The following is a 25,883-nucleotide window of genomic DNA, read 5'->3' as shown; positions in this document are numbered from 1 at the left end:
GGCTTGCACACTTTGTGAACACTCTGGCAGCTGCCCCCTTGTCTTCCTTCACCCTCAAACCCTGCCACCTCCAGAGACCTTGTCAGAGACCATCCACATAGATTTCCTCTCTGTCTTGCCTTCAGTTCCTGTGCACCCCAGCCACCAACTCTAGACCTTGGACTCTGCCATTACCTAGAACCTCTGAAAAAGCAAAATCAGATCCCCATCCTCTCTCCTTCAAGCTGATCAAGACCTTGATCCCTCAAACTTGACTCTTCTCTGTCATCATTGGCTTTCTGATGCGTGCACCCTTACTTCAGTCCTTCCTTTGCCAACATCCTGAAGTCCTTTACTATGTGTCCTTATACAAGTCCTCCAAGATGCCAACCCAACATTCATCCAAACTGTCTGCTTTTCCTTGATTCTAGCCCTGGACCATTAGATGGGACCAAAGGGAAAAGAAGATCACACAAGCATAGAAGTAGGTACCATTTTCATGGATGCAGTCCTGGGTCTCTCTGCTTGGTCCTCTGCTATCCCCACAGTGGCTATCCCAAGCCTTCCCAATCTCCTGAAAGTCTCATCTCCCCAATTCCCCCACCTCTCTAAGCACACAGCCTTGTCTCCTACCTCAGAGGAGAAAGAGGTGCCATCAGATAAGCGTCACCTTACAGCTGCTACGCATCTTCACATTTCTCTTCCTCTGTACCCTCATTTTCCTATTCTCTCCTGTCACAGTGGAAGAAGGGTCCCTCCTTCCACCCTAAGCAAATCCCTCTGCCTGTATTTGGAACCCAGCTCTCTGTGTTATGCAGAACTTCACAGTATCATTTGCCCCAGGACCTCTCTTCACCCTCTCCTGGCATTCTTCCCATCAGTATGAGATGTGCTCTCAAGTCTGATAACTTAAAAATAAAAACATTTTCTCAACCCTACAAACCCCCAGAGCTACCCCCTCTCCTTGAAGCTTCTTGACAGAGTTACTTTCACCTTCTGTCTCCTCACTATAAGCTGTCTTCTGGCTTATTAGATTTTCACCAATGTCACCCAATGTCAACAGTGACCTCTGTGCCACTAAATATAAGGAACACTGTTTGGTCTTTATCCTTTTCTGCTCCTCTGTAGCATTTGTCTCTGCTAACCACTCCTTCCTGCCTAGAGCCCTGTCTTCTTTTGGCTTCCACAACACCATATTCTTCTTGTTTTTCTCTTTCCTTGAAATTTATTCTGCTTTGAGGGTCTCTCTTCCCCCCACCTGCCCCTTAGATATTGGTGTTCTGTGTGTGTCAATTACTAAAACTATTCTGGTGATCTATTATTGCAGAACAAACTACCCCAGAACTTGGCAGCATAAAGCAACAACCATTCTATTACATTCATAATATTGTGGGTCAGAAATTCAGGCAGGGCTCTGCAAGGCAATTCTTCTGCTCTACATGGCATTGCCAGGGGTCACTTGGTGACATTCAGCCAGCAGCTGGGCTGAGCTGAAAGGTCCATGAGGTCTTCACTCACATACCCAGCACTTGGCAGGGAGAAGCAGAAAGCTGGCACCCTCCCTCTCCAGGGGGTCTTAGACCTCTCCACAGAGGCTCTCCAGCAAGGCTGTCGGTCATCTCATGAGGCAGACCAGGGAGCCATGACAAATGCTCCAAGATGGAGGGATCTTGAAGAAAGCTGCCAATTTCTCAAAACTGGGCCTGGAATCTGATGCAGCATTATTTTTACCTTATTCTGTTGGCCAACCAATCATAAGCCTACCTAGATTCAAAGGGAGGAGATATAGACCTCATCTCTCAATGGGAAGAGGGATATAGGACTTTGTGGCTGACTTCAATCCACCACAGCCCTCTCCTTGGCAAAGAGCAGTCTCCACACAGCCACCATCATCTTTCTCCTGAGTCACTGCAAGGCCCTCCTAACTCGTCTCCCTGCTCCTATGTTGCCCTTTCCGTCCTGTTATCCACAGTGAAGCGAGAGAGACCTTTCTATAATGCATATCCCATCACATTACTCTCCTGACCCAACCACTTGGCAGCTTCCCACTGCCATGACTCAACTCCTTAGCATGGAGTCCTTTGTGGGTCCTTTGCAATTTGTCACTCCTGATACCATCGCTTCACCCCTCACAACTTCTTATACTCTCAACTCTACAATACTGATGTCCCCAGGTATGCCATGTTCTCTTTTATCTTCAAGCCTTTGTACATTCTTTTCCCTTTGGAATATCCTTCTACCCAGCACTCCACCTCCCATGGGTGAGCACAAGTATGGGCCACACACACACATACACACACACACATTTTCCATTCTCACCCTCCTTCAGATCTTGGCTTAGACAAGTGATTCTTGAAATGTGGTTCCAAAGCAGGCAGCATCAGCATCAACTGGAAACTTGTTAGAAATTCACATTCTCAGGCCCCAGATGTACAGAATCAGAAATTCTAGAGGTGGGGCCCAGAAATGTCTATTTTGACAGTCTTCTGATTCAGTCACCTGGGTCTGGTGCATACTGATGCCTGAGAAACACTGAAACAGTTAGACAACATTTCCCCCAGGCAGCTTTCCCTGACCTAATCCTCCACTAAACTACTAGGATAGGGATCTCTCCTGCATATTTCCTGTCATCCCTCTCTCCCTGCGATCATATCCCTGTCCTAGGGTACTGAATTACCCGCTTACTTGTTTGCCCCCAGCAGGGCCCCCTTTGAGCTCCCATAGGCAGGGGCTGTATCATAAGTATTACCATATCCTCAGCATCTACATAATGCCTGTCCTATTGGCAGTAGCTCAATATGAAATTGTGAAGCCAAGATTCAAACCCCTGTGTGCATCCCAATCTTCTATCAATGTAGATTATAAACACCCAAAACAAGAGATCTAATGCACTGAGGATGTTGTTAATCAGCAGCTGGGATCAGTCTTCCAGTAAATGCCTTGATCCTTGTATAATAGAAAGGAGACACAGAGTAGATACAGTGCCTACAAAAGATTTTAATAAAACCCCAGAAGGGAAATATGTGCTCTATTGAATCAACCAAAAACCCTGAAAATGGACTATCTGACTCTAGTCCTGAAGTCAGATAAACTAAGCTCATCATCTTCCCATTTCTGCATGGCCAATTCCTCCATTGTTTGCATTTTAATACACTAACTATGTTTAACTGAAGTTTTTAAAATGCCACTGCCTCTTTGGAAATTTGGCAGAAGAGAAGAATCTGGGTCACGCAACTGTGAAATCTAAATAAGGTATAATTAATATGTCCATCAACTTTCACAGAAGTGATGCTAGTTTGCAAACTATTCATTAATTTTGAACAATGACAGCAACCGGTTACAATGCAGACACCGCGCTGAAGAAGAGAGGCTTGTTGTGGTGCCAGCCTGGGTGTCGCTGGCAGTGTGTAGGAACGACCCGCTTCCACGTGCTGCGTGGAGAGAGATGATTACTTAAGACTTTGGGGCTAGAATTATGAGAGTGGCAATATGACTCCTGACTCCCAGTTCTTTTAAATGTTACCTTGTAATTCATGAAATACTCTCCAAATGGTGAAAAACATTTCATAAATCCCTAGGGAATTTGGGAAAACAGGCACTTGGCACCAGAAATAAAACGTGAGGGCAGCCCTGGTGGCTCAGCCCTCACATTGGTGGCTCACTGCTGCCTTGAGCCCAGGGCCTGATCCTGGGGTCCTGGGATCGAGTCCCATGTTGGGCTCCCTGCAGGGAGCCTGCTTCTCCCTCTGCCTGTGTCTCTGCCTCTCTCTCTCTGTGTCTCTCATGAATAAATGAATAAAATCTTTTTTAAAAAAAGAAATAAAACATGAAAATGGCTGCATCTGAAAATTAGGAGAGACCTGAATTCAAGTCCCAGGCCCTAACTAGTTCCTTGGCCTATTTAACATTTCTATACTTCATCTGCGAACTGTGGCAATAATACCACTTCAGAATGTTGTTTTGAGGATTAAAAATGATGCACATTTCCACTCAACACACAGACAGCTATTATGCCAAATAGCTGTCATTTCTATCTTTTGTAGTCAGAATTAAGACAGTGATATCAAAAATCAAGTGGACTGCCTTTCTGTGCTACCCAGGGAAGGGTCCATCTGGCACTGTTTTGCATTCCTGTTGTAACTGAAAGGGAAACCTTGACAATATCTGGAGACCTTGGTGTCCTGCATATGAAGGATGAGCATGTCCTCAAATTCCTTGCAACAGGGAACCCACTTAGCTGGGACCAACCTTGACTTCCAAATGGAATAGTACATCTACGGAGGGAAAGGCGATGGGATCTACATCATGAATCTCAGGAGAACCTGAGAGAAGCTTATGCTGAGAGAAGCTTATGCTGGCAGCTTATGTCATTGTTGCCACTGAAAACCCAGTTGACGTCATGTCATATCATCCAGGAATATGGCCGGCGAGCTGCATGAAGTTTGCTGCTGCTACTGGAACCATTCCCAGGGCTGGCCATTTCACTCCTAGAACCTTCACTAACCAGATCCAGGCAGCCTTCCAGGTGCTGAGACTTCTGGTGGTTACTGATCCCAGCGCTGACCACCAGCCTGCGTCTTATGCGGACCTTCCTACCATCACTCTGTGTAACACAGACTCTCCTCTGTGCTATGTGGCATTGCCATCCCTTGCCACAAATAAGGGAGCTCACTCAGTGGGTCTGATGTGGTGGGTGCTGGCCCGGGAGGTTCTGCAAGTGTGCGGCACCATTTCCCATGAGCACCCATGGGAGGTCATGCCTGAGGTCTACTCTTACAGAGATCCTGAAGACATTGAAAAGGAAGAGCAGGCTGCTGCTGAACAGGCTGTGACCAAGGAAGAATTTCAGGGTGAGTGGCTGCTCCAGCTTCTGAGTTCACTGCTGCTCAACCTGAATTCACAGACTGGTTGGTCTGAAAGCGGGCAGGTGCCTTCTGTGCCTTTCAACAGTTCCCTACCCAAGACTAGAGCATCCAGCCTGCCACTGAAGACTGGCCCAGGCCTCCCACTCCTCAGGCCACTAAATGGATAGGAGCAACCACTGAGTCATCCTAAGCTGCTCTTCCACAAAGGCAAACAAAATGGAAATAAGGTTGATGGAAAATAAACAGTTTGTGGAAAAAACAAACAAGCAAAAAAAAAAAAAAAGGACTGTAGAAAACAGTATGTGTTTCCTCAGGAAATTAAAAACAGAACTATCATAGGATGCAGTACCACAACTTCTAGGTGTATATCCAATAGAATTAAAAGCAGAGTCTTAGAGAGGTATGTGCACACCTATGTCAGGACAGTATTATTCACAACAGCCAAGAAGTGCAAGCAACCCAGGTGGCCACTGATGGATGAATGAATAAACAGAACATGGCATACACAAACAATGGAAAATTATTCTGCCTTAAGAAAGAAGGGAATCCTGTCGCATGCTACAACATGAATGCACCTTGAGAACTTTACACTAAGAAAATAAGCCAATCACAAAAAGATAAATACTGCCCAATCCCACTTATGTGATGTATCTAAAGTCGCCAAACCCATAGAAGTCAGAATGCTGGCTTCCACAAGCTGGGGGGAGGGAGAAATGGGGAGTGTGAATAAAATTGAACCATATACGTAATGGTTAGGATAGTGGAGTTTAGGTTATTTGGGTTTTTTTAACCACATTAAAAAAATTTTTTAATTAGGGGCCCCTGGGTGGCTCAGTAGCTGAGTGTCTGCCTTTGGCTCAGGTTATGAACCTCAGGCCCTGGAATCAAGTCCCACATCAGCCTCCCCTCAGGGAGACTGTTTCTCCCTCTGCCTATGTCTCTGCCCCTCTGTGTCTCTCATGAATAAATAAAATCTTTTTAAAAAATGTTTTAAATTAAAAAGCTGGACCCTGTTCGCTTTATTCCCTATAATGCTGTGTACTCCTGCCCCTCTCACCACTCTGACTCAGTCCCTTTACCTCTCTCCTCCCCCTTTCCCACCCGCATTTTGGGTGCAGATTCCTCAGGGTTCTGGCCTCAGATATCCTTTCTTCCTGCTGTTGCACTGCTGAGGATTTCAGCACACCCCAGCTCTACTAGCCACGTACATGTTGATGGCTCTACACTGCTCTATCCCAAGTCTCTAAAATAGGCCTGGAGCTTAGTAGGCACTCAGTAAATACCTGTAGTAAATGAATATCTAGACCTCTAGCCCTACTCAACCTGAGGCTCCATCTATTGTCTGAACACCTCCAGCTAACTATCCCATGGTTCTTTCAACTTCAACATATCCAACAGTTAATTTATTTAACCTTTCCTAGGGGAGGCAAAGAATCTCTTGGGGCTTCTGAGGGGCTCAGTTGATTAAGCATCCGACTCTTAATTTTGGCTCAGTTCATGATCTCAGGGTCATGAGGTCGAGCCCCACTTGGGGCTCCACACTGAGCGCGGAGTCTGCTTGAGATTCTCTCCCTCTCTCTACCTTAGCCCTGCCCCACTGCTCATTCACAGGCTCTTGCTCTCTCTCTCTCTCTCTCTCTCTCTCTCTCCCTCTCCCTCCCTCTCTCCAAAAAAACGCCAAAAAACAACAATAAAAAGAAAAATCACTCCTCCTTGTAATCTTGCTTAATATTGACCTTAAATCTACCAACCTGTTTTTATTTACTATCCAAATCCAGTTGATCTTAAGCTGGAAATGTCTAGAGAATCTGGCCACTTCTTTCCTTCTCCAGGGCCTCATCTTTTTTCAAGTGGACTATGGCAGTAATCCTTGTCTGCACTTGCTCCCTCAAGAAGTTCATTCTCCACACTAGTGCTAGTTTTTTCTTTCTGAAGGACAAATCTCAGTAGTAGTAATGTTGCTTAAGCTTTAACCTCACTAGCACATCCATAGACTCCCACCTCCTACAGATTTCATTCCATGAGCATTGACAAGACCAACAATGCCCCTGTGTTCTGACCCCCACCTGTTCCACCAGTCCTCCTCTCCAACCCCAAATCCCCTACATTGCAGACACACTAACCCTCGTGTGCTGGGCCCTTCTATAACTCCATGTCTGTGTCCATGCCAGACCTTCTCTGTGGACAGAGACTCCACTACCCCCAACTTCCCTTCTTGGAAACAATTCATGATCCATGGGTATTAAATGAACACTCAGCAAGGAGCAATACAGCTAGATGGAAACATTTTCACTTTGAAAATTTTCCTACCCTAGCTCAATGGTCCATACCTGGCTCAGCTACTGGTTATAGACTGAAATGTTTATATAAAATCCAGCTGTCTACAAAGAAAGATATAAAGGCAGGGAGTGGAGGCTTTCTTTAACTGGCAATATTTAGAATTAGTCAGTTTTATCAAAGTAGCATAATTAAGAGCTGAGCTTTAGAATAACCTGTAGCTGTGTTGCTATCTGCTCAGCCTCCTCCTCTGTCAAGTAAGTATAAGAATAACATCTACCTCTTAGAGTTATCCAATTTTGGATGAAATTATATATTAAATGATTGCTTTAATGTAATACCTGGTGTAATGTATTGCTTAATAAATAGCAGCTATTATTACTGTCATAGAATCGACTTTCTAAATCTGTTACTTAGGCATGGGTCCTCACTAGCATACCTCATGTAATCTCTAGTGCCGTGTATAATTCCTTGTAGGCGGGGGGAGTAAGGGGGACTGAAATGATAGGTGCCATCCTGAACAACACAAGATGACAGTTCATGGTCTTGTGGGACAGCTCATTGTGGGCTACTCTGAGGGGCAGGAGGATGGGTTCCATATAAAACTGGAGAAAAGATTTATGTACCTAATAATGTTGTTACATATGGTTAGTGCAATCTAATTCTGCTCATTTGTTCTAATTACACAATTAAGTTTAATTACCCAGATCATATGAATGCATTTGCATTATTAGAACAATAACTTTTAAAGAGACAATGTAATATATTTACTAAAAGCCCAGCATTGTTCAGAACCAACAAGACAGTTCTAGAAAATTCTCTCATCATGCCCCGGGTGCGACTAGGCCTAGTTACAACCTGTAATTATCATGCTGCATCTTTGCTATCACAAGCCACTTACCTTCATGCTTTGTTTTGTTGTCTTTTAAATGTTTTCAGCAGCGGGCAATATGGCAGATATTCTTCCCTTCTGAAGTGGGCTCATGCTCACCGTTGCATTGGGAATCACGCAGAAACCCTCCTAGCATGATCCCTGAGGCCTCCTGTTCTCCTTACTCGGCTCTCTGCCCTTCAGGTATAGGAGAGTCTTACAAGTGCTTTCAGTATAATTCGGGTGACTTCTTGAAACACAGCAGGTATGAAGCCAAAAAGTAATGTGAGCTCATTCCCAGTGTAGTCACATGTCCTGAAACAATAGAAAGCATGAGAACAATAGATTTGAGATGATTGTCTTCCTTACATTCTTTCCCATTGAATTCTTAAACCCCATACAACACAACCTGTCCCTAGTGATGCTTTTATAAATCATGCATAGTACCATAGACAGAGTAGAAACCATTTCTCTTTGTTCACACATGGAAGAAAATGCAATTCCTCCATGAAGAGTATTCTCAGCAGATTTCCTAGCTCTGTTCTCATAATCTCTGACACGTGACTTAGGTCAACTAATGTAGTCAAATAAGCAGTACAGAATCACCTACAGCCTGTCGGAGAGCTCAGCATGTATCAAGGAGTATCAATAGACTATTCACTACCACGCTTTCCAGAAGGCATCAGCATCCTCCATCCCGAATCCTGTCAGCTACAGCTTTTCAGACTGACTCCTCCGTTAACTTAGCTCATTCTCTTCACACACCATTTCACACTTTATCTTTTCAATCTATTGTAGGGCTTCCTCCAATGGGACTATAAAAACCTTTTTCTGTTATGTTTGCTCTCTCGCTGTTGAGAAAGCATGTAGTGCTCTATTTTGTGCTTAAATTATACATGTAAGAAGACAAACTGAATCCACAGTTCAATGTCTAATGCTTTCTCACTGACTGAGGCCAGTCAGTACCTTGACTTTTGTGGGGTTTTTTTTTGTTTTTAATGAGGGTAGGGCTGTCTTTTCCCTGCCTTCCTCCTGTGAATGCACTGAGACTTGCTAAAGCCGGAGAGAAAGATGCTACTTGAACAGTTGGAACTTGGGACCACTCATGGGCAGGGACACAGTGTCCTGAAGTGTTGGTGAAAGAGTCCTCGATGCCATACTTGCTGCTTCTATCATCTTTCTCTTCACCTTCACTCATTCTCTCTCTCATCTTTCAACAAGACTGCATTTACACAGGAGTTGTGGATAAAGTCAGTGTCAGGGCAAAAAGTTATGTAGAGCCAATTGCCCTCGAGAATCCCTTTAGGAAAGCACCACCGTGTGTCTATATCCAACACATCAAACTTTTCTTCCCACCAGCATGGGAAGCAATTGTTGCTTCCTGGTTGAGCACCATTCTTGCATTTATGGACTATGCTTTTTTGAAAAATAATTTCTTTAGACTAAAATACACACCATGGGGATCCCTGGGTGGCGCAGCGGTTTGGCGCCTGCCTTTGGCCCAGAGTGTGATCCTGGAGACCCGGGATCGAGTCCCACATCAGGCTCCCGGTGCATGGAGCCTGCTTCTCCCTCTGCCTATGTCTCTGCCTCTCTCTCTCTCTCTCTCTCTCTCTCTCTCTCTGTGTGTGTGTGTGTGTGTGTGGGTGTGTGACTATCATAAATAAATAAAAATTTAAAAAGAAAATAATAAATAAAATAAAATAAAATAAAATAAAATACACACCATGGCAAGATGCTCACACTATGGAAAGCACAGGGGACCTGAGAAGGAGCAAGTATAGATGAATTTATAGCCCCTGACACATGCCCGCTGACAGCTTGCCTTCCCTAACTAGAATGGAGGCCAGTAGCCAACCTGCACAATTTAAATTCTCTCTCTCTCTCTCTCTTTCTCTCTCTTTCTCTCTTTCATACTATACCTCATGAGGATATGATGTTCTTAATAAAATATATGGAGACAATCTAGCACAGTCCTAGGGACAGAGGTAAAGGAATAGGTCAGTTTTAAAACTTGTAAACCCCAACAGACTCCTGAGGTTGGGAGAAATGCTAATGGGGACCTCTTTAACTCTACTGGGTTTCTGGCCTTTTTTATGTTCCAACCACCTTCAACTATCTGCACAGGATGCTGCCATGAGAAAAACAAAATTAACAGAGCAACCTAGATTCCAGCTGCATGTCCTACTACCCCACCTACCAGAAGAAACTGGCTCCTATTGTCAGGCACCAGTCGCTGTCTCCCTATCATTTTCTACGAAATCCATGTGTACCTTAGAAAGGGTTTGGAATAGGGCACCTGGGTGGCTCAGTCGGTTAAGCATCTGCCTTCAGCTCAGGTCATAATCTGGGATCCTGGGATCAAGGCCATCATTGGGCTCCCTGCTGAGCAGGGAACCTGCTTCTCCCTCTCCCTCTCCCTCTCCTTCTCCCTCTGCCGTGCACTCCCTCTCCCTCTCTCACTCTTTATTTCTCTCTGTCAAATAAATAAAATCTTTTTTAAAAAAGATTTGGATACCTTAAAGAACTGTAGGAAAGCAAAAATTACTCCATTCATAAGCTGTTGCTTTCCATTATTACAAGCCCTGTGGCTGACTTAGATGTTCTTTGAGAGAATTCCCCTCCGTATACATCCTCGAGGAGGAGTGACGTCCTATATAAGAGTCTTTGTCAACATTCATATTGATTTCAGGCCCTAACTTTTTCCAGGAGTTTTTCCTCGCTCTACCATGTAATGAAGGCACTAAAGTAACATTACACATTGTAAAATTTGCCAGCCAACCAAATCTGTCACTGGGTTTCTGAATTTCTTGATTTATCCTGCTATCTTTTTGTATTCAAAATTGCCTTGCAAGACAAGAAGAAAGCTGGTGGCAGCAGGGCTGAGTAGCAGAAGCCAAATGGATCATCTGTGTTTGCCAGGGCTCTGTGCTCCGGCCTGGCTGCCTGGTTGCTTCCAAAAGCAAATCCGAGTCTTGAAGTGTATGCTGAGGCTTTAAATGATTTGAGTCCTCATAGCCTGGTCTATTCACCACCTGTGGCAATTCTCCCCACAAATTCCCAAATCTTCTTATATGTAACTAAAAATCAAGATGCTTCCCAAGTAGCTTTTTTGCTCCCTGGGTCAGATTCAGACACCCCACCACTCTCCCCACAGGCAGAACCCGCTTCTGTACATTGCTCAGTTCATCTAGATCCTGCCTTCCATCTGAAAACCTTCCCAGCCTGGCCTGGCCATACTTAGGTCTCCTTTCTGGAATTTGCTTACACTTTTTTTTTGGTACCATCCAGTCCTGCAGTGTCAGGATGGAGGCCACACTCTCCAACCAAATTGTAAACCACCTGTGAACAACATCACATCATTTCTTCCTTTTGAAACCCATGGTGTCTAGAACAGGCTATCATAATCTTGGTTATTACAATTTATGTCATCTGCTATAACTTACCCGCCTGAAATACATTAAAAAGGACATTCTAGTGCACTGAAACTCACACTTGACTGCTTGCTAGACTACCAGATTTCTAGTCATTTGTGACTTTGAACCAGTGACAACCTTTTGGAGCTTCATTTCCTTGTACACAAAATGAATATATTATATATCTCTCTACTTGCCGGTTCAAATAAGAATCAAACAAGACAGGATAAGCAAAGCAGTTCATATCTATAAAAATATTATTCAAATGTGTGGCTTTATCACCAAGTCATTTGGTCTTTCTGTATGTCATTGACATAAATGAAAAGCATGAATAGAGCATCTTGAACTTTCTGGAATATTTTCCATAAGTTCCAGATTTTCTCATTGTTTTTCTATGATTAATATTCTCTTGTTACCTCCACAACTGCCCCCTTTCTCTCCATGCTTCTTGTCGGTGTAATTGGAACTGTCTTTCTGAGCTGATTCCTTTCCAGTAACCAAGCTGTCACTCCTGTGATCTGATCTGAGGAAGTGGAGGGGTCATTGGCTTAGACTTCCCTGGCTTCAGGAAACTTTGTTCACAAAACAAACACAAAAGTACAAAGGAAATTTCAAAAGGCTGGGAACCGAGCATGTGGGCAACATTTTATTGATGGGGCTAGTTCTGGCATAATGAAAAAGAGTTTAATTAAGTCAAAGGTAAAACATTTTCCCCTCAGTGCTATCTCTGCCCTCCATCCCTCCCTCCACAGGCAGGGGCTTGCTGCCTACAACCATCCAAAGGATAGAGCGCCACACAGGTATACACCCCAGGAAGGAGAGTGGATAGAAGCGTGTGCCTCTTAGCCTCCTCATTAGCTAGCATGCTGGCAGCCTAGGGTGTTTGGTTGGTTGGTTGGTTGTTTTGTTTTTGTTTTTTTTTAAATCTGAGAGATCTCTGTATGGCCAGCTTCTTTCTTGGAAGCTACAACATATATCTCTCCCATTTTGAATCCAAAAATTACTAGAATTCTCTGTGAGTCCAAACTATATTACAGATGAATTCATCACCTCCATCATGGCTACTTATTTCAGTTCACTTTGACATGGTACTATCCATGACTAAATAGCTTTTTCATTTTTGGCTCTTACCCATGCTTCCAGACTCAAATATCAAAAGAATTCTGCTGCCTCTGGGGAAGAAGGCACATAGCTGTATAAAATGCTCTCGGGAGAGGAAACCCAAACACTTTGTTTTCCTGTACCTTGTTTTTACTACTGTAACGTTAGCCCTTCATTTACTAGACAAGGAAGATCTATTCTGTTTTTCCCATATTCAGTAAATTACAGAGCAGAAAAATAAGATGATCAACAGACATGCTGAAAGAGTTTGGACAGCTGGTAGACCCAATTTTGCAGCCACTTATATTCCCATCCATAAAGCTTTGATAAGTATCTGTGCAAAGGGATACGTGACCAAAACAGGCAGATCTCAAAGATATCCTGTGAGCTGACCATCCGTCTGTATCAGATCCTGCTATTTGCTAGCATTTATAAGATGCAGTCAGCTGCACAACTGGGTGGTAAATGAAGCATGTAGATTTACATTACTGCCCAGAGAAAAGGGAGAAAACAGAGGAGAGATAAGAAAACTGAGTATTTCATTTCAGCTGTCACAGAAAACTATTTCAACCAAAATGAAAACAAGCAAACAGAAAGACTAGCATTGCATTACAAAAATGAGATGTAGAAAGTTGGTTATTCATTGTGAAGAAATTTACTAAGTACTCATGATATTTCTTTCTCTGGATCCACTAAGATGTCGGTGATGAAAAAGCAATATTATCAAGGATGGTAATATATCAGAAGGAAAATCAATAGCCACAAAAATGGTAATAAATTTTTCTAAAGAATGATTGTAACTCACACTTTATAGAATTATAACTGTCATCAGAGTGGCCAAGAACCAACTAGGTGGCCTTACAGTCACAGCTGACTAGACAGGAGCTGGGTTTGGCCTGTTTTGTTTTTTTAGCACATTGGCACCAATCAAGTGGCCTTGTCCCTAATTGTGAAAGAGTACAGAGCCGCCAACGTGGATATAATGGACATCTGACCTCCCGGTAGCATTTGACTCTCCTTTAAAACCCCTGAACTGTTTTGTGTTACCTCCTTTAGGAGAATGTGGCATCCAAAGAAGCTGGGGTGATGCAGGGAGTGCTGATTTACAGGATTTGGGATTTATTAAAATAAAATCAAAATTAGTCTAAAGTACTAGAAGTCAAGATGGGGTCAAGGGGGCATAGTATAGTTGGGAAGGGAGATTCAAGGTACTGATTCTGTTTCTTGAGCTGGGTGCTATCCAGACAGGTGTTCCCACTTTGTCAATTCCCTGAGCTTACACGTATGACACGCATACTTTCCTGTATAGACTATGGAAGTATAATACACATACTTCAGTAAATCGTTCACATAAAGAAGCCTTTGCATTCTCTTGCCAGATCTGCTCTAAATAGCCAACAGATTTGGGGGGAGGTCAATTTGAGCCCTGGTTTTTTCTGCAAAATGAAAAGGTGGACCAGATGATCCCAGCCCCGACGCTCCTCAGTGCTGTCATCATTGGCACAAGATGAATACATAGCATTGATATTCCTACCATTAGTGACTTGAATAATAATCAGAATGTGGGCAAAGTTGCCACAGGCCTTCCCAGAAAAGGCTATGCACTGAAAGGCTCTGTAAGTTTGCTAGGTGGGGAATGATGTAGAGTAATTGGAACTACAGAGCTGGTGTTGATAGCAAAGAAGTAGAATTAGGATGGCTGTCAGTATGGACCCCGACTTTAAAAGCAGATGTTCATCACACAGCGATGTGTGCAATCACACTAAATTTGAGAGCCAATGTTTCTCTAATGGGTTCTTCTCAAAAGTAGCCCCTGGAAATTATGATTCTGTTAAAATATACTCCAGGAACATCCAAATAATCCTGCAGTTTGGTGTTCCAAGCCATTCTTTTCCGTCCTTGTTTAATATAAAGTGAATTTAAAGGTGATCTGTATGGTGGTTGATTGGCAGCTGAAGAGAATCAGAATCTCTATTTATCAGCGAGAAGTTGCCGATCACATCTCACTATGGATGGGAAAGTCCAGAGCCTGGGCTAGAGGGCATTTGCTGGACTGATAGGAGAAATTACTGTGACCTCCATTTGATGAGAAAATAAACTATACCTAACTCTCTGTGGGCTTTACCTACAACTTAGGTCTCTTGGAAGGCAAAATATGTTCAATAGAACACAGAAGGGGAAAATAAATGATTTTGATAATCCCCTGCACAATCAAACTAGGTAGTCAGCACCTGGATAATAGATCCACAGGGAAATTCTTAAAATCTTATGATCCTTTTCTAAAGTCTTTAAAGTCCGTTGGAAACTGGTCACCTTATTCTACAAAACCACCTGCCTTCATCCCCCTGAAAACCATTCTGGGAAACCCAGCCAGACAGGCTCTCTGATGGCCATTCCTCTTCTGAATCCCAAGAATAATCCTTTGGTACAAACATAGAAGTGTATTATTTAGTCTTCCAGCAAACATGAAGGGAAACAATGAAATGAAGGAAATGCATGTCATGAGCTGCCACGTAAGATCCTAATTACCATAATTTGACCCAGCCTCCTTCCCACTGCCGGAAAGTCAGGCCTTCTGGATGAGAGGGAGCCAAACCAGCGAGATAACAGCCTTCTGTTCTCTCTCCCCATCCCTTGCCTGCTTTCTTTCTTTCTCTCTTCCTTAAATGATGTTCATTAAGACAGCAATTCTTCTAACAGTTTGTAAGCCTCAATTGTATTAGTGAAAGCTTTGCATGACTTGATAAAATGAGCTAAAGAAACGGAATGGGGGGCGGGGGGGAAGCAGACACATGCTGTCTCTTTATTCCCCAAAGCAACTGTCAGTCTCAGAATATCTTCCTAGAACCTGCCAGCAGTCTCTCTGGAATCATTCCTGTTAGATACAAGGGCAGCAAATGTAAAAGGTCCAGGTCTTCTGTGGTATGGCTTTAGAAAGTATTAATAATTAAGAAAAGGGCCAATTCAGATTCCACATGTCTAGTCACATCAGTAACACCATGCCTTCCACCCCCACACAGCTCCCAGAATAGTCCTGTTTCTTAGACTGCTCGCAGCTTTGCCTCATCCCTGATTTTTCCTCAACTATTTGAGGTAAGTTAACTTGGCACAGCTTCTTACATTTAGGATGGTAAATGAGCTGGGCTGGGAGACACAGAAAATGTGTTAACTTCATGCCTATTAGAATTCACCTAAAATGTGCCCATTAAAATCTGAATCTGAAAAGCACACCCCAGCCCAACTGGTGCTGGGCTTTCTGCTCTTTGCTCTGACAAGTGCCACGGAAATGGGCCCTACTGTCATCCTTCAGCTCATGGATGTGATATGATGACATGTTTCAATGGCAGCTTTAAATCAGTTTGCTTAGGCTTCAATAGTGCAACCCTAATTTTGGGCTCAAGCAAGCCAGTCATTAAATCGATTGCAAAGCACACAGCTCTGTGATACTATGTGCCCCTGACAGAGTGAAGGGACTTTTCCACTGACCTTTTGTATTTTATTGCATTTGACCATGCAGGCCACTTTAGTTTCAACCAGTGTGTAGGCGACATACAAAATACAAAGGACATGCCTTAAAGAAGCAAAAATGTCTTTGAGAAGCTGGTCCCCTTCTTAGCATTGGTGTGGGGGCTGCTACTCCAAATAGGCCAAGAATGGTCCAAGTGGTTGGAGGCAGAGAGTTAAAGATCAGCAGACCACATGTGAAAGGTCATGAAGTCAGTGTCCAAAGGAAGGAATTTGTATGATTCTGGGAGTTTGAGGCAAGTCTATATTCTCTATATCAGTGAATTGTGACAAGAGGGAGAGGCAGCTAGTAGAGTGTGAATGAGGAGCCCAGGTTGGGGTCAGGGACTACACATGAGGAGGGAAAACATGATAGAAAACCCAGTTAAGCAGATAGATCAGTTTGGATGCTTTGGGCAAGGATAACTGGAAGTCCTAAGGTAGGAGAGGCTTTAGGTTTGGCTGACCTTCCAACCGGTCATTTCATCAGGTACCCAGGTTTTTCTGCCTGTTGGCCCAACAACCATGGTGGCTGGCTCTCCTCTGGGTCACAGAATGGCTGCTAGTTACATTTGGGCTTACATGCTTTCCTCCTCACATCCAGGGAAAGCCAGGGAGTTACTCTTAGAAGTTGTCCCAGAAGAATGAGAAGAAACCTTCCCAAAGCTTCTGCAAACCTCTCATAGCCTCTCATTGGCCTGAATTGTCTTGTCTTCCTTCCTGAACCATTTACAACCAGGTTAAAAAATTTTTTTTTCAATTGACTAAAGTGCATCAAGGTCTATTCCAGGAACAGGAAAATAGGGTCAGGTTTACCTAATTTTATGGGCAGCATGGGGGAGAGATAGATAACTAATCAAAGTCAGCATCCTCCTAAGAAGGAAGAGGACATGCATTCTGCATGGATGACTATAGCCATCGCTAAGGCTGTTCACCAAGTGTTTCTGGCTTCCCACCTTCCTGGCACATGATGGGGATTGTACTTCCATGAGACCAATTATAGTAAGTGGCAAGCAGAAGTGGCATGTGTCACTGCCAGGCCAGAAAGCTTAACGGCCAATGTGAAGCCTCCAGACCTGTCTTTAATCTGCCTGGGAGACCAGGATTGCTCAAGATGGTCACTGTTGCTCCAGTATATATCCCCAAATGAGATGTGAAGCAGAGCCTCCACAGAGCAGAACCCATGATGGAGATGAACAAGAAATAAACCTCTGCTGTTAAAAACCACTAAGATTTTTCTTTTTTTTCCCCCAGTGTATCTTAGTCTATCCTTGATGCTGCTTTCAACAACATACATGGCAGCTGCTGATGTTAGCATGGACGTCTTGTCCTAGGTAGGGAGGCCAGGTTAGGTGGAACCCAGTGTCACATATCAGCTAGGTATGCCCAGGCCAGGGGGAGCAAGTATGCACTAGAGAAAAAAGCAAAGTTTCCCTGAGACTCCCCTCCTATACACAGAGCTACCTACCACTATGGTTCTTGTCCTCATGAGAAAAGAAAAAGACTATTCCTCATTTTTCCTTTTAAAGCATCTAATGATCTTTAAAAAAAAAAAAGAAGTCTAATAATCTTAAGGACAAAAATATGTGTCTCACATGTAAGAAATAAAAAGGATAAAACAAACAAGCAAAAGGAATCTGCTTTCTGGTGTTTGTTTGTTTGTTTGTTTTAATTAATTAAGAATTTGGAAAAAAAAAGAATTATCTAGATCAGGGAAATCTGAATTCCTATAAAAAATTATTTAAGGGGATCCCCGTGTGGCTCAGTGGTTTAGCGCCTGCCTGCGGCCCAGGGTGTGATTCTGGAGTCCCAGGATCGATTCCCACATCGGGCTCCCTGCATGGAGCCTGCTTCTCCCTCTGCCTGTGTCTCTGCCTCTCTCACTCTCTGTGTCTCTCATAAATAAATAATAAAATCTTTAAAAAACATTAAGATCAGAAAATATATTTCCCATAAATACATTATGGGAAAAAATAACCTACAAAGTAAAAAACAAAAATGTTTAAGTCTCACACTCACTGAAATAAATTTTAGTTTTTGTTTTTGTTTTGTTTTGTTTGGTTTTTAAAAGATTTTATTTATACACATATGGAATTATCTTAGAACCAAGAAAGAGAAGTGATGGAAAGCCTCTCGTTTTATGAGTTTTTATAGCCTAGTTCTCAAATGAAAATAAAACAGAAAAAGTCTCAATTTTTTTAGTGATTAATAGTTAAAATATCTCTTCCATATATCCATTGTATTTTCTTTCTCAAAAAATATTCAAAAACCAATTCCTGTCCTTGCTACTGCTTTTTGGGGATTGACTCACCTGTGCATATTATAAAATTTTCCTAACCACTTCAGCAAGAAATAAATTGTACAGAATTCCTTGGCATAATCTGAAAATGATTTGGAGGAGGTTTTTTTTTTTTTCCTTCAGAATAATGTTTAAGATTCAGTGGGGTTTTTCTCCTGTAGTTAATTTCTTATTCCTGCATTCAAAAACATCCTGTCTGGTTGCTGAGAGCTTCCAGAGCAGAATACCTGGGTAATTTTGATTAGGTCATAATCTTCAAAACAGGGAACAATTGCCTAGTGACAGGATGCTCATTTCTCAGATTTTTTTTTCTTGCCCTCTTCTGAAATTCAGTCCTAATCCCCTATGTGAGAGCTATTTTTACTATCCTCCTTTCAGAGATGAAAATACAAAAGCATAGGAATTATTCTTAGGGTGTCTGCTGACTTGCAAACAGGCACTGGCCCAGGAACCAGAAGGTCTGGGCTCTGGGCTCTGGGCTCTGGGCTCTGGGCTCTGGGCCCTTGTCCTGGCTGGCTCATGGTCAAGACAGCAAAGTTTGGATGCGAGCGGAGTCTCAGACACTTGCTGATGGGAAAGGTGTGCAGCACAGTTACATCCAGGCAGTTGCACCAGCCTTACCTGGAGAAGAGACTCCCTTCCTCTGATAATGACCCTCCCAGGTCGGTGGGGTCACTGTGGATCCCTGAAGCGCCAGCACTGCCCAGCTGCATGGCAAAGCCCCCAGGCCCTCAGACCCTCCCCCTTCCATGGCACAGCAGGGGGCTCTTCTAGAATGGCCTTGGCATTGAGGATCCAGGCCTCTAGACCCGCCCCGATGCCTGGAGCAGGAAGCAGCCCTCTGCAGACCCAAGAGCCTGCTGTGCCGGGGGGTCATGGTCATCTCCTAATGATCTCCATGGTGCTCTCCTTCCCGCACACTCTGCCCCGAAGCACCTCATTTTCCTTTTGCTCTTCCCTTGATTATGCCCATGCTAGCCTGCCTTCCCACAACTCACCCTGCAGCCGTACACTCACTGCCCTGATCTTCAGAGTCGATCTCCCTCTTTCTTGGCAATGGCATTGGCGTCTGTCTTCCTCCTGCCCCAGAGCCCGCGGGGGCCGGAATCTCCCGTTCAGCTCCTCAGGTGACCTTCCTTCTTGCAAGTACAGGACTCTGGGTCCCGATTTTGTCCTTTGCTGCTGTTCCCTTTGAAAACCTACCTACCGACAACTGAGCTTCCATTTCAGCTTGCCTAGTGCATGCCTCTTTATTTGAAAGGCAAAATGAACTTTCCGTAATGCCTTTTAAGTGGGTTTCTGTGCACTTTCCAAGAGGCCTCAAGCTCTCCGGAGTCTGTATGTGATGGGCTCAGGCTTCCTGCCTAAGAGACAGCGAGAACCCTCCTCCTGCCTCCCCAACCATTCCTTGCCAGGGTTCTTCTAGCTCCTCATCCTCCAGGGTCTCCTCCCCTCCATCTCTTTCTTGTGCCTTCCTTAACTTGACCCATTCTGTTGTTTTGAACTACCCATAACCTGCAACTCTGGCCACAACTACTCTTTTTTTTTTTTCCTCATTGTGAAATATTTGTGTTTTTTTTTTTCTGAGGATAGTATGGTCTATTCTCATCCAAGAAATGCATTTTTCGTCTGTTAAAATGATGTTATTAATTGCAATCACCCCGGCATTCTTGTGCTAACAGAAGAATGTAAGCTCTGTGAGGGGAAGGTTTTTTGTTTTTTATTAACTGCTTTCTCTGGAGTCAAAAACAGGCCCTGACACATACCAAGCATTCAGTTCATGTTTATAGAATGACTGAATGAATAAATAAATAGGATATGCTCTTCTTTCAGGGGCTTCTTTTTGTTACAAAGGAGGCCCCCCATCACCACCATTGGCCACAACCATTCTTGTCTACAAATCTGATTTCTTTCTGCCAAATGCAGAATGCCTTAGAATACCTCAGACACCTCAAATTCACCCTGTCTAAACTGAGCGAATTGTCCCTTTATCCCCACACCCATAACTTTGCCCATTGCCACTATCATCTAGCCTACCTTTGCAAACACATCTTGGAGTACTCCTCAATGATCCACTTCCTCTCCTTTCTAGCCAAAGTAAGACAGTGTGGGAAGGAGGAGCTAGAACTAGGGGTAGGCATTAAAATGGTAGAGTTTCTAGGCATACCCTCAAATCTGGGGCAAAACCAGGGAGTGGACAGTAGGCAAGAGTACAGTAAGAAGCCCCTGATAGGTTCTGAAGACCCCAGAGCAGATAGGGCCTTGGCCTGGTTTTCCTTTGTGAAACTGCCAGCCTCATCCAGAAATCCACGTCATCTGGTACCTGAGCCACAGATTAGAAATAGCCATGACAGGTGACCAGACAAATGTGCCCAAGAATATTTCCACTTTCCCAAGGGTTGCTTCAGGCATGTAGGGGCCTCAGAAATTCCTGCCTGTCCCAGAGGGGACCAGAGAAGTTCTAGAAAAACCAGTGGCCAGGCTGAGCCTAGGGAGCTGGTCAAAGAGGCCACAGAGAAATGAACTAGGGGTGGTGGAAGGGGAGGAGGGTAGAAGGTGGAGGAGGAAGGGGGGTGGGAGTGAATGGGTGACAGGCACTGAGGGGGGCACTTGACGAGATGAGCACTGGGTGTTATTCTGTATATTGGCAAATTTAACACCAATAAAAAATAAATTTATTATTAAAAAAATAATAAATTAAAATTAAAAAAGAGGCCACAGAGTGTGAGGACTTGGAAGGGAAGGATATTAGCTGAAATGGTGAATGCAAGCAGCAGGTGACCTGGGCACCAAATATGACTGCAGAGACACCAGTACAAACACCAAGGCCCCAGGACGAGCACAGCCCATGTAGGGCCCTCACACCATGGACCAGCCCAGACCCAGAAAGTCCCCTCCCATCACCATGAGAACAGATGAGCTTTCTTCTACAGATGATCCTCAACTTATGATGGTGTGACTCACAATTTTTTGACTTCATGATGATGTGAAAGTGATATGCATTCAGGAGAAACAGTACTTTGAATTTCAAATTTTGATCTTTTCCCAGGACTAGCGATAGATGGGACAGTCCTCTGTCATGATACTGGGTGAGGACAATGACTTGTAGCTCCCAGTTAGCCATGGGATCATGAGGGTGAACAACCAATACCCTGATGACCCTTCTGTTTTTCACTTTCACTGCAGTATTCAATAAAAATGTGATATTCAACACTTTATTATCAAATAGGCTTTGTGTTATATGATTGTGTCCAACTGTAGGCTAATGTAAGTGTTCTGGGCACGTGTAAGGGACCCTAAGCTGAGCTATGATGCTTGGTAGGTTAGGTGCATTAAATGCATTTTTGGCTTTTCATATTTTCAACTTACAGTGTATTTCAGTAAACCAAGGATGATCTGTATACTCATAAAAGAAGAGGTTGGAGAGCAAGGTAAAGCAAAAAAACCCTGAAAGTCTGAGTCTAACCAGAAGAAATAGATTTAACCTGAAAGGAACTATGGAAGAGTGGGATTTCTTTAATTGACACTAAGGTGTTTCTTTCATATAGGTTTTTTTCTCCCTCACTATTGGTTAAGAGCTATCAAAAATGAACTAAGTAATAGACAATTTTAAAAAGTTGTGGGGTTTTTTTACACTTTGAGTTGTAGTAGTACATCTTTGACATCTTTGACATTGCTATACCTTTGACATTGCTATTGACCTCTACCCAAGCCCCTCCCTTTACCACCACCCAACAGTAGACTAGAGCATGTAGACTACAAGCTGACCCTTGACTAAAGTTGACCCTTGAACAACAGTTTTGAACTGTGCAAGTCCACTTATACATGAATTTTTTTCAATGATATGCTACTATAAATGTATTTTCTCTTCCTCACAATTTTCCTATCATTTTTTAGCTTTATTGTAAAAATACAGTATATAATGCATACAAAATGTAACAAAATATGTTAACCAACTATGTTATCAGTAAGATTTCTTGTCAACAGTAGGCATCTTGTTTAGGTCTACAGGAGTCAAAAGTTATATGCAGATTTTCAACTGCACAGGTTAGTCCTGTATTGTCCAAGGGTCAGCTGTATACCTCTGAACTATCTCACGTGTATGTTACATTCTTTCCATTCCCAGTGCCAATGCCAAGATTCACTTTGGTCATCTCTTACCTGAATGATGTGACCCTATCTCTATATCCCCTCTTTACAACCCATCCTCATTCACTCTGCTCCCCAGGTTTCAAATCTACAATGATGCCCCATGACTAAAAGTTGATGTTCAAAATCCATATCTTGTTCTAGAAGCCCCTTTCTATCTAGTTCTGGTCTAGCCTGTCCTACTACCACTCCACCCTCTCTCACACATTGCAAGTTCAAGCCGTAGCCACTATTTACCATTCCTAGAATAGACAAGATGCTTTCACTCCACTTATTTCTGCACTTGCTGTTTCCCCCATTCCAGGTACCCTTTCTTCACTTGTAGATCATATTCCTCAACTATGGTTCCAAGGCCAGGACCATATGTTCCAACACCATCATTAGCCTTTATTGCATCTTTAGTTTGCCTATCTAAACCCTACACTTGAGTTAAACTCCTAAAGATCAGGAAGCATATGTGGATTAATCTTTACAGCCATACCTTTCTACTATGCTCACTCCTTCCACCCAACTCACCTTAACAGAGGGACAGATGGGCTATTCACAGAGCAGAACTCCTACTCACCCCCAAGCCATAGTAGATTCATCTCCACACCAGGGTAAAGGATTGATAAATAGAAGGAATATTGGTTTCTATTCCCAATGGAAATACCCCCTTGGCTAGGTGCCTTTGTTCAGGGCACAAACTACTCATCGGTATGCAACAGTCCTAGATCTAAGCTGTAATAAGAGCAAAATAAATCACTGTTGATAAATGAACTTGTCTAGGAAATAGCCCCTACCTTTGTCCCTTTTATATTATATTAACTGTTTCTCTGCCATTTATATAGTTTTTATATCACACTATATCTAATAATCAAGCAATTCTCAGCATGCCATTGATAAACTAATGTCAGACTTACTCAGAGAAACTTATACTATGATATTTGTAGCATCATTGAAAAATTAATTATTTACCAACATTTTGTTGAGTACTCAGCACAGGTAACCAGTCTATGCTTATTAAATAAAACTGCATTAATATTTGAAATTTTATTGTGATCCCTTTAATGGTTGCAACATAACCATTATCCCCATTTTGTCTCTGAAAATAAATGAACTGTATTCAGGGATTGCATTTTAGGTATCAATTAGCTGTATCATAAAAATAACAGCAACCTGAATATTAGTGGAATATTGGTGGCTTATTAAAGTTAGGTCTGTTTGTTTTTCATACTAATGGCTCTAACACCCAACCAGTTGGTGTGTGCACCCACACCTGACACAGCCTATTCACACATTCAGCCTTCGGGCTAACTTAGAGGCCAGGCAAAGCCACCAAAAGATTCTGATGCAAGTTGAAATAAAATGAAATGTCAACACATATTCCTTCATTTCTGGAGTGAAGGTACAGAAAGGGAGTGAGAGAATATTAGAATGTACAAAGCACACAATGCATATCAATAAAGACATTGTGCTGGAAGTTACCTTGATTTTTTTTAAAAAAATAAGGTATATTCCCATAAATCTGCTCTAGAAGAAGCTATGAATTCCTATGAAGGACATATAAATATCTTGGAATCCCTATGGTTCTCTAGGCTGCTAAAAATATCACAAAGTCAAAGATGGAAGGAAAGTGATCCCACCCCTCTTATCTCTACTCTTGTATGCCTCACATTAGGACAATTCACAATGGGCTAAATATTTTGGGTAAAATATTTATCAGTATGGGTAAAATAATTTGTCAACTCTAAATAAAACTGTGGAAGTGGAATGCCTGGGTGGCTCAGCGGTTGAGCATCTGTCTTTGACTCAGGACATGATCCCAGAGTCCCAGGATCGAGTCCCATGTTGGGGTTCCCACATGGGGCCTGCTTCTTCCCTCTGCCTATGTCTTTGCCTCTCTCTTTCTGTGTGTTTCTCATGAATAAATAAATAAAATCTTCAAGAAAAAAAAACTATGGAGGAGTCAAAAGTTGCCCTCAAAAAAGCTATGGGATGTTCATAACCCTAAAATGTGTCAAATAAATATTAGTTTCTTCCTATCTGTCAATTAGGACACTTTCAGCTGCAAATCTCAGAAAACTTGACCCAAACTGGACTGAACACAGTAGGAATAATTCACTTAAGGCACAGTTGGATTCAAGGCTTGTTCAACAATAACATCAAGACTCAGTATCTCTTCTTGGTTCTTCTTCTGCTATGTTACCTTCAGTCTTGGGCTTTATGCCATAGAAAATGGAGTAGCAGCTCCAGACCCTAAGTCCTCTCTGGCTTTAAATCATTCTGAAAAATAAACCATATATTTCCAGGAATCCCAAGAAAGTTTCATTGTTTTTCATTGGCTCTTGTTGGGTCATGTGTCCAAGTCTAAGCCAGTCACTATCATCAGGCATAGGACATTCCAATTGACCACACTTGAGTAACGTGTCCATCTCTGAACTTGAGACTGCCAGAATTACTTTAAAAGGAATAATAGAAAGTGCTTTCCCTCAAAGGAAAATCTAGGTATAATTACCCGAAGAAAGATGAGGAGATAGAAAGCAGTGGGGAAGAAAGCCAGATATCTGCCATCCCTTTTTATTCCCTGTGGTGGGCAGCCTCTAAGTGGTCCCCCACTGATCCCCAACATTTGGTATTCTGTCCTTTTGTAATGCCCTCTCCTTGAGAGTGGGTGCAACCTGTGACTTGTTTCTAATCAACAGAATATGGCAGTAGTGATGGAATGTCACTACTGCAATTAGGGTGTAAGACTGTGACTTCCATCTTACTAGCAGAGTCTCTATAAACTTCTTGGCTTGGATGCTGGAATGAAGCAGGCAGCCACATTGGAGAGGCCCACATGGCCCTAAACTGAAGATACCTTCTAGATACGAACTGAGCCCCTCAGTCCTAGAGCCCTTAAAGTACTGTAGTCTGCTGACAACCATATAATTGGGAATTGTATCATCCCCCAGTCGAGCTTTCAGATGAGATTTCCATTCTGGCCAACACTTTAATTGCTGTTATGTGAGAGACACTGAGACAGAAGACATAAAAGTTAGTTAATAAATATGTCCTGTGTTAGGTCACTAAGTTTGTACTCATGTTGTTGTTCAGCAGTAAACAACCAATGCACTTCTTTTTCCCTCCCACATCTCTTTCAGAATCTCTCCCAGCTCTACCATGGTCCCCCCTACCCAGAACACAATACTAATCTTGAACAACCAGAGACTTCTATAACCTGGGAAAGGTCTAACACTCTCTGCTCCCCATGCACTCCCCTCTTTCAGCTATGCACTGCCCTCAGTTTACTGTTCAAAGAAAGCATCTGACTGAGCCTGTTATCACAGATGCCTCAGGTCTTAAAGGAAAGGATTTTTGGTGACATTTCTCATTGATGGTATCTGGGGCCCTCCTGGCATCCTTTAGGGTCTGTTACAGAAGTATGCTCCACGCTGCAG

General features: G+C 43.0%; 1 protein-coding gene and 1 pseudogene across 2 annotated transcripts in view; both read left to right on the top strand.

Annotated features, from left to right (window-relative positions):
• The window catches only part of LHFPL3 (LHFPL tetraspan subfamily member 3), a 558,566-nt gene that overhangs the window by 432,153 nt on the left and 100,530 nt on the right, over positions 1 to 25,883 (top strand). The window lies entirely within an intron of this gene.
• Positions 3,303 to 5,034, top strand: LOC121501641 (annotated as a pseudogene).

The sequence above is a fragment of the Vulpes lagopus genome, chromosome 11, assembly GCF_018345385.1.
Source record: "Vulpes lagopus strain Blue_001 chromosome 11, ASM1834538v1, whole genome shotgun sequence".
NCBI classification, from domain to species: Eukaryota; Metazoa; Chordata; class Mammalia; order Carnivora; family Canidae; genus Vulpes; species Vulpes lagopus.
This window is presented reverse-complemented; position numbering and strand designations above follow the sequence as displayed.